The 15,198-nt window shown below is 45.6% G+C and overlaps 1 protein-coding gene across 3 annotated transcripts in view; it reads right to left on the bottom strand.

The window, feature by feature from the left end:
* LOC117505355 (neurexin-1-beta-like) overlaps nt 1-15,198 on the bottom strand; it is a 513,547-nt gene that overhangs the window by 75,739 nt on the left and 422,610 nt on the right. The window lies entirely within an intron of this gene.

The raw sequence follows: 15,198 nt of genomic DNA, 5'->3' as shown, positions 1-15,198 counted from the left end.
AGGGAGACAGACACCCTCTCTACTTTTAAGATTAGGCTTAAAACTTTCCTTTTTGCTAAAGCTTATAGTTAGGGCTGGATCAGGTGACCCTGAACCATCCCTTAGTTATGTTGCTATAGACGTAGACTGCTGGGGGGTTCCCATGATGCACTGTTTCTTTCTCTTTTTGCTCTGTATGCACCACTCTGCATTTAATCATTAGTGATCGATCTCTGCTCCCCTCCACAGCATGTCTTTTTCCTGGTTCTCTCCATCAGCCCCAGCCAGTCCCAGCAGAAGACTGCCCCTCCCTGAGCCTGGTTCTGCTGGAGGTTTCTTCCTGTTAAAAGGGAGTTTTTCCTTCCCACTGTAGCCAAGTGCTTGCTCACAGGGGGTCGTTTTGACCGTTGGGGTTTTACATAATTATTGTATGGCCTTGCCTTACAATATAAAGCGCCTTGGGGCAACTGTTTGTTGTGATTTGGCGCTATATAAAAAAAATGATTGATTGATTGATTGACTGGAACCACTACGAACGTTGTCACGTTCTATTAAGGATCACTACTCATCAAGATGGATCAATACGCTCAGTTGTGACCTCCATGACGTGAGACGAAATGAGGGTGGTGTGTGACATTCATGGAAGATTTTTTAACAGGCAAAAACATGCTCCACGAATATCAAGAATATCACCCACCAACACGCACTATTAAGAAACCTATTCAGATGCGTTAAGTCACATTAAGAATGTCAGGAATGTGTCACGAATGACAGAAAAATGACATTCGTAACGCGTCTTGGTTATGTGTAAACGCACCTTAAGACTGAACTCGAAGCTAGACTTTCTGATGTCTTAGCTTCACATTTGACAAATACCCAGTCAGTAGACAGACTTGTGGATAGTTTAAACTCAGTGCTCAAAACTACACTCGACATGATTGCACCACCTGTGTTAAAACCGCGCTCCCCCAAATCACAGTCACCTTGGTTCAATGATTATCTGCGCGACCTCAAGCATAAAGCAAGAGGTCTAGAATGGAAATGGCGTCGTTCAAAATTAGAAATATTTCACCTTATGTGGCGTGATGCTATCTTAGACTATAAGCATGCATTATTGGCTACAAAGCGGACTTACTACTCTGATTTGAACAACAAAAACAAGCATAACTCAAAGTTCTTGTTCGACACGGTGGCAACACTTTTGCATGTACAACCACTCCTTTTACAGCACAAGATTTCCTGGATTACTTTGGGAAGAAAATAGAAGACATCAGGTTAAATATATCCTGGCATGCCTTAATCCAGCCACTACACCCTGCTATTGAGGTGGGCGCCACTACTGAGGTATTACCTGGATTTACAGAATTTGATAGTATCTCTCTAGACATGCTGACAAAACTCGTAATGTCAACATAAAGCACAACCTGTTTATTTGATCCTATACTAACAAAACTGTTTACGGACCTGTGGCCCACTCCTGGGCTGACTGTGCTGGAAATTATTAATCTTTCTTTAACTTCTGGATCTGTTCCTAAATGTTTCAAATCTGCAGTGATTAAACCATTACTTAAGAAACCCAATCTTGACCCTAGTGTATTGACAAAGTATCGGCCGATATCAAATCTATCATTTTTTCTAAAATTCTGGAAAAAGTGGTGTCACAGCAGCTTGTAGACTATCTTACTGAGAATAATCTCTTTGAGCCACTGCAGTCTGCTTTTAGAAAATATCATTCCACAGAGATGGCTGTCACTAAAGTGGTGAATGAACTTCTGCTTACAATGGATTCGGACACCACTACGGTTCTGTTGCTGTTAGATCTAAGTGCTGCATTTGATACAGTGGATCATCATATTGTACTTGATAGGCTGGAAAATCATTTTGGGATTACTGGGAGTGCCCTTGCATGGCTGACGTCATACTTGACCAGTCGTTCTCACTGTATTTTGTACTGTAACACTACCTCTAACCTTAGTGACATGAAATTTGGGGTTCCACAGGGGTCTGTCTTAGGCCCCCTGCTTTTCTCCCTTTATATAGCACCCCTTGGGCACATATTGCGGTGTTTTGGGATTACCTTTCACTGCTATGCAGATGATACTCAGTTATATATGCCGATAACTGCTGGTAATCTCGTTCACATAAAATTCGTAGAAGATTGCCTTGCAGCAGTGAGAAGTTGGATGTCTAGAAATTTCCTACTTTTAAACTCTGATAAGACTGAAATGATGGTTCTTGGTTCATTGAGACATCGGCATCAATTTGACCAGTTAATGCTCAGCCTCGGCTCGTGTGTCATACATCACACTGACAAAGTGAGGAACCTTGGGGTAATTTTTGATCCTTCGTTGTCCTTTGGCCTCCACATTAAAAATATTACTAGGACTGCTTTCTTCCACCTGCAAAATATAGCGAAGATTCGTCCCATCCTGTCTATGGCTGATGCTGAGACCCTGATCCATACATTTATCTTTTCTAGATTGGACTACTGCAATGTTCTATTTTCTGGTTTACCACAGTCTAGCATTAGGGGTCTGCAGTTGGTTCAAAATGCTGCAGCCAGACTTTTGACACGAAGCAGAAAGTTTGACCACATTACACCCATTTTGGCATCCCTTCACTGGCTTCCTGTCCCAGTGAGATCAGATTTTCAGGTTCCGCTACTAACCTATAAAATTATTCATGAACTGGCACCTCCCTACCTAGCTGACCTAATTAAACCCGGGCTTTACGTTCTCAGGGTGCAGGACTACTTTGTGTCCTTATGGTGAATAAGAAGTCTGCGGGTCACAGAGCTTTCTCTTATCGTGCCCCTGTTCTGTGGAATGATCTCCCTGCGTCAATAAAACAGTCAGATTCTGTGGAGACTTTCAGGTCCAGACTTAAGACGTACTTATTTTCCCTTTCATATGGCTAGCATACTGGTACAGTTTAGTTTTACGCTTTTTACTCTTTTAATTCATTTATTAGTAATTGGAGCGGGCCGCAGCCTCAACTTTACCTAAATTCTGGGTCTTTTAGTGAAGTTTAGGGCTAGTGGCCGGCAAATTATACAATATTTTTGTCTTTCTGATGCCTGATTCTGTTTTTTTCTCTCTGTTTAAGGTGCAACTCCATCCAGAGATGGGAGTTGTGTTCGTGTTGGCGATCCTCCTGTCCTGTGTGCCAAAAGCATTTCTTGTATATTCGTCCTTGAATTGTTCTGTGAATTGTTCTGTAATTTATGTTTGTAGCATGGCCCAAGCAGAGGGTCACCCCTTTGAGTCTGGTCTGCTTGAGGTTTCTTCCTCAGAGGGAGTTTTTCCTTACCACTGTTGCTCTGGGGGTTGGTAAGGTTAGACCTTACCTGTGTGAAGCGCTTTGAGGCAACTCTGTTGTGATTTGACGCTATATAAATGAAAATAAATTGAAATTAAATTGAAAATTGAAGCTGCGTTGATATGCGTGCAGTTCATACTGAACTCTTGAATCCAGGAGCCCACTTTGTTGAATGATGGGGCATCTTAGGGAGTGGTCCGAGGTACATACAGGTTTTGGTAATGCAGTCTATTTTATTGGGACTCTAATCTTCACCGAGTCAACTATACTGGAGAATACTGGACTATACTGTTGTTGTTATTGAGGTTTATTATTATATTAATGGATTAAAAAAAAAATAAAAATAATAATAATATATATATATATATATATATATATATATATATATATATATATATATATATATATATATATATATAATAAAAATTATACAATGGCATTTTAGGGCCACATTGAGGGTTTTTTTGTTGTTGTTTTAGACTTTGAAAATAAACTTATAATATTATGAGAATAAAGTTGTAATTTTATGAGAAAAAACTTGTAATATTATGAGAATAAAGTCATAATATTACGAGAATAATGTTGTAATTTTATGAGAAAAAAAACTTGTAATATTATGAGAATAAAGCCAATCTTACAAGAATAAAGTCGTAATTTTATGAGAATAAAGTTGTAATTTTATGAGAAAACACTTATATGAGAATAAAGTATTTCCTTATTTGTAAAACCTACACTGAAGTACAACTTAAAGTGTTCCACAGATCTCATTTTGAGATGCAGAGTTTTTCTCTCATAAAACTACATCTTTATTCTCGTAAAATTACAAGTTTATTCTTGTAATATGACTTTATTCTTGTAATATTACAAGTTTTTGTCATAAAACTATGACTTTATTCTCATGACTTTATTCTTGTAACGTTACAAGTTTTTTCTCATAAAATTACAACTTTATTCTCGTAATATTACGACTTTATTCTCGTAATATTATGACTTTGTCCTCGAAGTCTAAAAAAACAACCTCATTGTGGCTCTAAAACATTGTCGTATGAAACTACCTTCCTCCGAGTTCTGAGTATTATTTCTGATGAGTATTTCCTCAGAGCAGTGTGCTTTCCTGAATCGAATATTAACTTTTTTGCCAAACAGAATTTAGAATTATTTGTGGCTGTGCTATAATAATGCAGTTAAAGTATTGCTGATTAAACAATTAGCCACATCAGATCTGTTACCCTCTATGTGGCAGATGACCCGAATATTAAGGGAATCAGGTGTGTAATGGTTCAGTTAGAGCCTGTATGGCCCTGCTGCTAACATCTGCTTGTTTCTCTGCGGCCGGGTCGAGCCTCTCAGTGTGACACAGGGGTGTTTTTTTTATCATAAGCCAGGCTGCCATTTTCAGAAGGCGGGAGGCGGGGGCAGTAACTGTTGCTGCAGGACCCGTAAGGAACACCTGACATACTGGATTAGTTGGCTGAGCTCTCCTCTTGACACTTTTGCTCTGCTCTCTGTCCATCATATGCATTTGTGCACACACTAGCTTGCCACTGCAAACGCGCGGGTGTGCACACACACACAAAATCACAGCGCACTACGCATGTAAATAGACGCGCGCATTTGCACACAGAAGCAGACGCTCCCTAAGGATGACAAACATCACTTCGGTGGACATCAGGAGACGTGTTGCTCTGCCGTGGAGTGTGTTCAGCCCGTGATGATCATGTTTTCTGTCAACATCCTGTCCTTCCACATCACCGCCATACAGAGGCCTTCTGTGTACAAACCCGCTGCAGGCTAGCCTGGGCATTAGCGGTTTCTTCACTCGCAAAGCTGCAAAAACACTGCCAGCTCTCAAGGCTTTGCTTAGTGGTGTATAAAAAAACAAAACAATACCGTCCCAAGATGATGTGAGGAGATATCATATTGCTAGATAACCCTTTTTTGTTGAGCCTGACAAGTCCTCAAACATGACAGCTTGTCTTTTTCTTATCTCAACCGTCATCTTTCTCCTTGGGGAGCTCTTATTGTCCTTGGGCCACGATTTACCAGAAGAGAAGTCCCACATGGAACGATGCTTACTCACAAAGCCTCGGATAAGGTGCAAGCCTGAAATGCTGCCCCATTGAGACTGCCTGATGCGAGCCACAACAGTCCCTTTGGGAAAGAAATTTCACACGAAAACATGCTTCCATGTTTTGTTAGAAGAACAAGACAAACATGATACCTGCAGACCGTTCAATAACTATACCTGGAGGTATAGTTATTGACAAAATGGGCCTGCTTTGCTATTTAAAGATGACAGTGTTCCAGAGGGACAACATGAATTTGATTCCGCACAATACAAATCGCTGGTTCAATGGTTAGACCTAGTTCAACACCCAGTAACGCAAGGTGACGACTGGATGTCTTTGACAGATACTTGGGTACCATTTTGAAAGACTGTGTCAAAAGAATGGTAACTTCAGGAGATTCAGATGAGGTGTACTACCCACAAAGCAAGGTAACATCAGCTATGACATTTTAGAAATGGGTGGGATTCTTTGAGTATGATCCAGCACGTACGTAGTGTAGTGCTGAGGACCCCAATGACTGGAAAAGGCCAAGTAGGTAACCAAATATGACCTGTCCATGACAGATACAGTTGTATGCAAAAGTTTGGCCACCACTGATAATTTCCATGATTTTCCTTTATAAATCACTGGTTTGTCTGGATCAGAAATTTCAGTTAAATATATCATATAATAGATGAACACAGTGATATGTGAGAAGTGAAATGAAGTTTCTAGTATTTACAGAAAGTGTGCAATAATTATTTTAACAAAATTAGGCAGGTGCAGAAATTTGGGCACCCTTGTCATTTTATTGATTTGAATACATTTAGCACTAATTATATGAGCACAAAATTGGTTTGGTAAGCTCACTGACCCTTGGCCTTACACAAGTGAATCCACTCATAAGAAAGGGTATTTAAGGTGGCCATTTGCAAATGTTTCCCCTCTTTTCGTCTCTTCTAATGAGTGGCAACATGGGAGCCTCTAAACAACTCTCAAATGACCTGAAAACAAAAATTGTTCAACATCACACTTTAGGGGAAGGATACAAAAAGCTATCTCAGAGATTTCAGCTGTAAGTTTCCACTGTGAGGAACATAGTGAGGAGATGGAAGACCGCAGGCAAAGTACTAGTTAAGGCCCGAAGTGGCAGGCCAAGAAAAATCTCAGCTAGTCTGTGGTGTGATTTTAAGTGGGCTGTCCATGCTTGAAAACCAACAAACCTGACTGAACTGGAGATGTTTTGTAAAGAGGAATGGTCCAAAATATCTTCAACCAGAAGCCAGACTGTCATTGGAAGCATAAAGGCAAATCATGAAAATCATCAGGGGTGCCCAAACTTTTACATACAATTGTAGATGGCTACTTTTGGGAGGTGGGGATGCCTGGGTGGTTTTTTATATACAACTTTACCTACTGCTAAGTAACTTGTGATTTTTTTTCTATTCCAACAATAATAATAATAATATTTATTGAATGTGCTTTGTATAGATATGAACTGACAAAGCAATATATTGTAGGCACTAAAACTGTCATATAAATGTGAAATAAAATTAGAATATTTTCATCTGAGTTGTGGAGCAGAAGAATAATGTAGTAGATATGATGAATAACTGGAAACAGAAATACCGAAGTAAAATACAAGCACTTACTTCCTTTCTCTCCCCCTAAAAGCCATTGCTAGTCAACTACACAGCTGTGACCTGGAAGTTCCCACATCACTTTTAAGCCGGTGTAACAGACCGAACGGTCTGCCCCTAAAAATTGTCCACCTTTGCATCTGCGCATGCGTCATTTCAGACCACAGCAGCACATCTGAGACGGAGTCTCTTCACCCAAAGCGATCAAATGGATTAATGGGATTATTAACCATCAGATGATAAGAGTAAAACCTCTTAAATCATTCTAAAGTCAGTTTTAAGCAGAAACGAGGCGAAAATCCATGATGCTTTGAAATGTCCGACGCGCAGTGAACCCATCAGCTAGCAGCTTGTTTAGCTGCGGTGCTTTGATCATTTCCGCCACCTTTTCTGATGAAATAATGCTGAATTTATGTGGAAATAATTGTTGTATTAAAGGTTCAGCTATCTTTCGCTGAGATAGATGATGACTGGAGTGCAGTTTGAAGCAGAAATTAGGTCATAATCCGTGATCTGCGTCATCAGGGGGAACCGATTTTTAGGGGGACTGTTCAGTCTGCGACACCAATAATTAAGTACATTGATAAGGCAGATCTACTACAGTTTTTTATGTGACCTAAGTTGTACAAAGTAGTCAACAAGGATACATCTTGTGTGGCTGGAAGACCTATTTGTTGTGTGGGCCGCTGAAGAGGAGGTACTGCTGGCCCACCACCACAAGAGGGCGCCCTGCCTGGAGTGCGGGCTCCAGGCACCAGAGGGCGCTGCCGCCTTACGGGAGCAGCCAGGGTGACAGCTGTCTCCCATCACTGGACACAGCTGTTCCACTCAACACAGAGGTATATCAGCAGAACGGCGTCTCCACCTCAGTGCCGAGATATCGCCTTGAGATTAAGGTAACCTTCTCTGCAAGCATATACTGAAGACTCTGATAAACCTTGTTAAACCTTTTCAGGACAGCTGACTACAGAAAGCTACTTGCTTGGATAAGTACTCACCTTCCTGCTTCATTGTGACAAGAGGTGGAGGCGGCTTCTCCCCTCTCCGTCTACTGGGTGCTGTCGCATCCATACCTGTGTGTTTGTGCTCTTTCCCGCCAGCAGTACCGGATCCGACGAGCGGAGGCAGTGGCCACCTGGGGATTCGGGACTTGGCGGTTCCAGTACTTCTGGGGTTCGGTGGCAGAGGAGATCTGGGTGGTTCCTGTTCGACTAGGACGGACGTCTCCTACCTTCGAGCCTGCCCACACGACACCAGCAGATTTCGGCTTAAAACTCCAAATTATTAATTGTTGTATTGGTTGTGCTCTTTTCACAACAGTAAAACTTGTTATTCACCTTTCTCCATTGTCCGTTCATTGCGCCCCCTGTTGTGGGTCCGTGTACCTACACTTTCACAACAGGATATCTCGGCCAGCGTCATGGATCCCAAGGGGCGTCAACCGGCTGTTGAACGGCCAATGGAAGAACAGGGCGCGTCGGCGTCTTCGGGAGGGGTAATCGGTGAGTTGCAGCGGATCCTCACCGCTTTCACCACTCGGATCGATTTAATGACCGAGCAGCACGTTCTCCTAAACCGCAGGGTGGAGGCTCTCGCCGCACAAGTGGAAGCGCGCCCTCCGGGCGCCGCTGCGGCTCTCCCTCCCGAGGACCCTGCGCGTGAGAGTGACGTTCCACTGGTCGTTCAACGGTCCCTTCCTCCGTCCCCAGAAGCTTACATAAGCCCTCCAGAACCGTACGGAGGCTGTGTGGAGACGTGCGAGGATTTTTTGATGCAATGTTCGCTCGTCTTCGCACAGCGTCCCGTGATGTACGCGACTGACGCTAGCAAAGTAGCTTATGTAATAAACCTGCTTCGCGGGGAGGCACGCGCTTGGGCTACAGCGCTCTGGGAGCAGAACTCACGGCTCCTTCATACATACGATGGGTTTGTGCGGGAGCTCAGAACGGTGTTCGATCATCCCAATCGAGGAGAGACCGCTTCAACCGCGCTACTGTCAATGAGACAGGGGCGTCGGAGCGCAGCTGCCTATGCAGTCGCCTTCCGCATCGCGGCGGCGAGATCCGGCTGGAATAGCACTGCCCTCCGCGCCGCCTTTGTAAACGGACTGTCACTGGTCCTAAAAGAGCACCTGGTGGCGAAGGACGAACCGCGGGACTTAGATGGGCTCATCGATCTAGTCATACGACTCGACAACCGGCTAGAAGAACGCCGTCGGGAACGAGGCGAAGGGCGCGGCCAGGCACGCGTCGTCCCTCTCCCTTCCGGTTCCGACCGAGCTCCGCCCTCCCCACGCTCCTCTGTTCCTGCGCTCCGTGCGCCTACGGCTCCCCCTGCTGACGAAGCTATGGACACGAGCAGGGCAACATTTAGGGCACCTGGAGCACAAAGGAGGCGGGCCTACGGAGCTTGTTTTGTTTGTGGCTCGAGTGAGCATCTTGCAAGCGACTGCCCCGAGCGGTTAACCTCCAACGCCCGCCCCTAGAGACTGGGCCAGGGGTGGGCCGAAACATTCACGTGGGACACACCCACATTGCCACACTACTCCCAGTCACGATCCTGTATGAGGATTCAACCCTGAAGGCCCCAGCACTGGTGGACACGGGCTCTGAGGGGAATCTGTTAGATAGCAGATGGGCCAGGGAGATAGGGCTCCCTCTGGTGGCTCTTACCTCGCCTGTACAGGTTCGGGCACTAGACGGCTCCCTACTCCCACCAATCATGCATAAGACACCTCCAGTAACTCTGGTGGTGTCAGGTAACCACCGGGAGGTGATCGAGTTCTTTGTGACTCAGGCCACCTCCCGTGTGGTCCTGGGTTTTCCCTGGATGCTAAAGCACAATCCCCGGATCGATTGGCCGTCCGGGGTAGTGGTTCAGTGGAGCGAAACCTGCCATCGGGAGTGTCTAGGTTCCTCGGTTCCTCCCGGCTCCCACGCTAAGGAGGAGGTCCGACTCCCGCCCAATCTGAAGGCGGTGCCGGCGGAGTACCATGACCTCGCGGACGTGTTCAGCAAGGATCTGGCTCTCACGCTTCCTCCCCACCGCCCGTATGATTGTGCCATTGATTTGGTTCCAGGCAGTGAGTTCCCGTCCAGTAGGCTGTACAACCTCTCACGGCTGGAACGCGAATCAATGGAGACCTACATCCGGGACTCATTAGCTGCCGGGTTGATCCGGAATTCCACCTCTCCGATGGGTGCTGGTTTCTTTTTTGTGGGTAAAAAAGATGGCGGGCTTCGTCCATGCATTGATTATAGGGGGTTGAACGAAATCACGGTTCGCAACCGATACCCGTTGCCCTTGTTGGATTCAGTGTTCACCCCCTTGCATGGAGCCAGAATCTTCACCAAGCTTGATCTTAGGAATGCGTATCATTTGGTTCGGATCCGGAAGGGAGACGAATGGAAGACGGCATTTAACACCCCGTTAGGTCATTTTGAGTACCTGGTCATGCCGTTCGGTCTCACTAATGCTCCCGCGACTTTCCAAGCGTTGGTAAACGATGTCTTGCGGGACTTCCTGCACCGGTTCGTCTTCGTGTATCTAGACGATATACTCATCTTTTCCCCGGATCCTGAGACTCATGTCCGGCATGTCCGTCAGGTCCTACAGCGGTTGTTGGAGAACCGCCTGTTTGTGAAGGGCGAGAAGTGTGAGTTCCACCGCACTTCTTTGTCCTTCTTGGGGTTCATCATCTCCTCTAACTCCGTCGCCCCTGATCCGGCCAAGGTTGCGGCGGTGAGAGACTGGCCCCAACCCACAAGCCGTAGGAAGCTGCAACAGTTCCTCGGCTTTGCTAATTTCTACAGGAGGTTCATTAAGGGCTACAGTCAGGTAGTTAGCCCCCTGACAGCCCTGACCTCACCAAAAGTCCCCTTCACCTGGTCGGATCGGTGCGAAGCCGCGTTCAAGGAGTTGAAACGGCGCTTCTCGTCTGCACCAGTTCTGGTGCAGCCCGATCCTAGCCGCCAGTTAGTGGTTGAAGTGGACGCCTCGGACTCAGGGATAGGAGCGGTGCTCTCCCAGAGCGGGAAGACCGATAAGGTCCTTCACCCGTGTGCCTATTTTTCCCGCAGGTTGACCCCCGCCGAACGGAACTATGACGTCGGCAAACGAGAACTCCTTGCGGTGAAAGAGGCCCTCGAAGAGTGGAGACATCTGTTGGAGGGAACAGCCGTGCCATTCACGGTTTTCACTGACCATCGGAACCTGGAGTACATCAGGACCGCCAAGCGGCTGAACCCCAGGCAAGCCCGCTGGTCACTGTTCTTTGGCCGTTTTGACTTCCGGATCACCTACCGTCCCGGGACCAAGAATCAAAGATCGGATGCATTGTCCCGGGTACACGAAGACGAAGTCAAAACGGAACCGTCGGATCCCCCGGATCCCATCATCCCGGAGTCCGCTATCGTGGCCGCCCTCACCTGGGACGTGGAGAAGACCGTCCGGGAGGCCCTGACCCGTGACCCGGACCCTGGAACCGGACCAAAGAACAGACTCTACGTCCCACCGGAAGCCAGAGCTGCAGTACTGGACTTCTGTCACGGTTCTAAGCTCTCCTGCCACCCTGGGGTGCAAAGGACCGTGGCAGTCGCCCGGCAGCGCTTCTGGTGGGCGTCCCTGGAGGCCGACGTCCAGGACTACGTCCAGGCCTGCACCACCTGCGCCAGGGGCAAGGCCGACCACCGAAGGACCTCAGGGTTGCTACAGCCGCTGCCCGTCCCACATCGCCCCTGGTCCCACATCGGCCTGGACTTTGTCACGGGTCTCCCGCCGTCCCAGGGAAACACCGTCGTCTTCACGATAGTGGACCGTTTCTCCAAGGCGGCCCACTTCGTGGCCCTCCCGAAGCTACCAACGGCCCAGGAGACCGCGGACCTCTTGGTCCACCACGTCGTCCGTCTGCATGGGATACCATCAGACACTATCAAGTACTCACCTTCCTGCTTCATTGTGACAAGAGGTGGAGGCGGCTTCTCCCCTCTCCGTCTACTGGGTGCTGTCGCATCCATACCTGTGTGTTTGTGCTCTTTCCCGTCAGCAGTACCGGATCCGACGAGCGGAGGCAGTGGCCACCTGGGGATTCGGGACTTGGTGGTTCCAGTACTTCTGGGGTTCGGTGGCAGAGGAGATCTGGGTGGTTCCTGTTCGACTAGGACGGACGTCTCCTACCTTCGAGCCTGCCCACACGACACCAGCAGATTTCGGCTTAAAACTCCAAATTATTAATTGTTGTATTGGTTGTGCTCTTTTCACAACAGTAAAACTTGTTATTCACCTTTCTCCATTGTCCGTTCATTGCGCCCCCTGTTGTGGGTCCGTGTACCTACACTTTCACAACACTATTAAAGCCTTGGATGGCTACAAGTGGAGCGGAGTGCAACCATCAAACCTGCCAACTGGTCTTCTGGTTTTACTACACAAATTAAGTATACATATGAACTACTGATGACATTTATGACTACACTTAAGACATGGGGCTCAGAATTGTAAGTTGTTTATAGTCCAAATCTTGAAATGAACTATACTCATGTACTTTAAAGAAAAAATAAAGCCACATGGTGGCAACTAAAAACTTCAGTAAGTAAATAGACACTGCCTCCTACTGGGGCCCCGGTTTGGGAAGTTATCCTTGACAAAATATAACTCCACTCTCACTTTTTCCACAAACCCCTTGTCTCAGTTAGGAAATGTCTCCCCTATGTTGTCCTCCGCCCTTTAGCGCCTCAGTCTCATTTGAGGTTTTGTTTTCCTAATGTGCAACATCTCCGATTCCCCAGGATGCTCACCAGACGATGACAACTGGTACCATCAAAGCGGGCGCCTAAGCCTTCAAAGGGAGAGTCCCAAAATAGCTCGCTCGTATAAATGAATCAAAACTACTCCCCTCGTATCCATTTCCTTCCCTTATTCCTCATAACCTCCCAAAACTTATGAGGCTCCGACGCCTACGTATGCGCGAACACAAAACTCATCAAGGAAACGAGGAAACAACAGAGCAAACAACAACAAAATCACCCTCTGAATTTTTGATTAGCAGAGGAAAAGAAATATTTGACTGATGAAGACAACAGTCGAGGCGGAAGCGAGAAGAATAAAAAGAATAAAATATGGCCCGCGCATTAATGTTTCTTTGATGAGTCGAAACATATATTTGGATGATGACACTCGCTTGCCGACGCTGCCGATGCGCGACTGTTATTTTACAAATGGTTTCTGCTAGAGTCGGACGGCGACACCCGTTTGGGTGTCGCAGCGAAAAAGGGCTGCATTTCCATCATAATAAAAAGTGAAAAGAGTGAACTGTCACAGAGCGCTTCCTCTTCTGGCTGTGATGCATGCCCCACAGTCCGGCCGCACCGCACTGATGGATGAGCAAGCGAATGCGCTTTTCTCATTGCCAAAACAAAGCCTCAAAATACGAGATCACCGCTGTGACAGAGAATGTCACAGTCCCGCTGCTCTATATGTCAACTAGAGTAAATATCACAGACACATTAGTGGTGCTCGTCTCGCCGTTTTGAAACAATGACAACGCGTAGATGGGGTTTTTTTTTTGACAAGGGAGATGGAACGCGTTGACTTCACCCGGGATGAAGTCAGACACCCTCAATGTGAGGCTGGAACATGGCAGTAAACAGGAGACACTCGGGGTGCATAATGTTCCACTCAGGCAGACTGATGACTGATATGAAACATGTTATCGGTTTCTCCGCGGAGGCGCACCGAAATTATGGTTGTCAGATATGACAGACTGAGACAGGTGCAACACTGTGGAAGAAATAGTGAACCTACAGCATGACAACATAATCCTCATCATGTCCAGACTAGTAAGCACAGTTTGGTAAAACCCCAAATCAGAAAAAGTTGGGATGATATGGAAAATATAAACAGACAAAGAACTAAATTAGAGGTTGATCGCCGATAAATCACAAAATAAATCACACTAATCACCATATATATATATATATAGAGAGAGAGAGAGACTGAACTGAAAGCATCTTCACCAACAAATCTATCACCTCCCACCAATCCCAGATTCCAGAGAACTATAAGGTCATGAATGAAGCTGCTTCAAGAAGACACAGCTACTATTATATAACGGCTGAGTGGATCCTTGTCATTTGATTGGTAGCTTGTATGTCACGTGACATGGATTATTCATACTATTTGCCGTTGTTTCATTGACAGTGCAATAGTTCTTTTTTAGCGTGCAATTTTGTGCTATTTGAAATTTGCTATTGCACGGCCCCGACCACTGCGCATGCTCGCACTACCAGGGCACTGTTTAGCTAACCATGACGGCGTTTGTTTTGCTCACAGATGACGATTTGAAGGAACTATTGATGGTGCTAATTCTTCTAACACACAGACACAAAAAACCCAAATCCACTACGCTGTAAGCCGTCTGGAGGCATGAAGAGGTGTTAGGATAAAAAGCTGATGTGATTTTTCGCTGGACCGAGGAACTAAACAAAGTCTTTTTTTTTTTTTGAAGTACACAAAGTCGCAATTTTGGACTCCTATTTAAAGTTTGTGTGGGATTTTAGCAGTACTGGAACACCAAAATGTAAGTCTTTTCTTTTGTTTCTAAATTAATAAAATATCAAATGACAAGAATCTATTTTAGCCATTATATAAAACAAATAATGAATGTTTATGAGTTCAATGGTATAAATATTTCACCTCGTTGAATGGTACGTTCCAGCTTTCACCTCATGAAATATTCATAACATTGAACTTAAACATTCATTATTTGTATACTATGACTAAAATTCTCAATAACCTACATCACTCCATATATGTCAGAGTATATGTGCGCCAAGTTTGGTTCTATTCTGAGGTGCCATTTGGATATATGTGTGTGTGTGTGTGTGTGTGTGTGTGTGCGCATGTAAGTGGTCCATCAATTATTGGTACTAATAATTGGTCAACCCCTAAACAATATGCAGAGTCTCTTCCATTTATTTTGACTGATTTCATTTGTGAATCAAATTAATCATTTCCTACATTTCAACCTTGTAACACGTTCCAAAAAGGGTTGAGGTGCCAAACCATTTACCACTTTGTAATGTAACGATTCCTTCTTACGACACTTAAAAAGCCCTTTTGGCAGTGAACATACCCAGCGATGAAGCATTTCAGGCATCATTTTGTCCCATTTTTCCTGCAAACATCTTAAGGAGAACAACAGAATAGGGTCATCGATG

Source organism: Thalassophryne amazonica, chromosome 23 (assembly GCF_902500255.1).
Source record: "Thalassophryne amazonica chromosome 23, fThaAma1.1, whole genome shotgun sequence".
Classification (NCBI taxonomy): domain Eukaryota; kingdom Metazoa; phylum Chordata; class Actinopteri; order Batrachoidiformes; family Batrachoididae; genus Thalassophryne; species Thalassophryne amazonica.
This window is presented reverse-complemented; position numbering and strand designations above follow the sequence as displayed.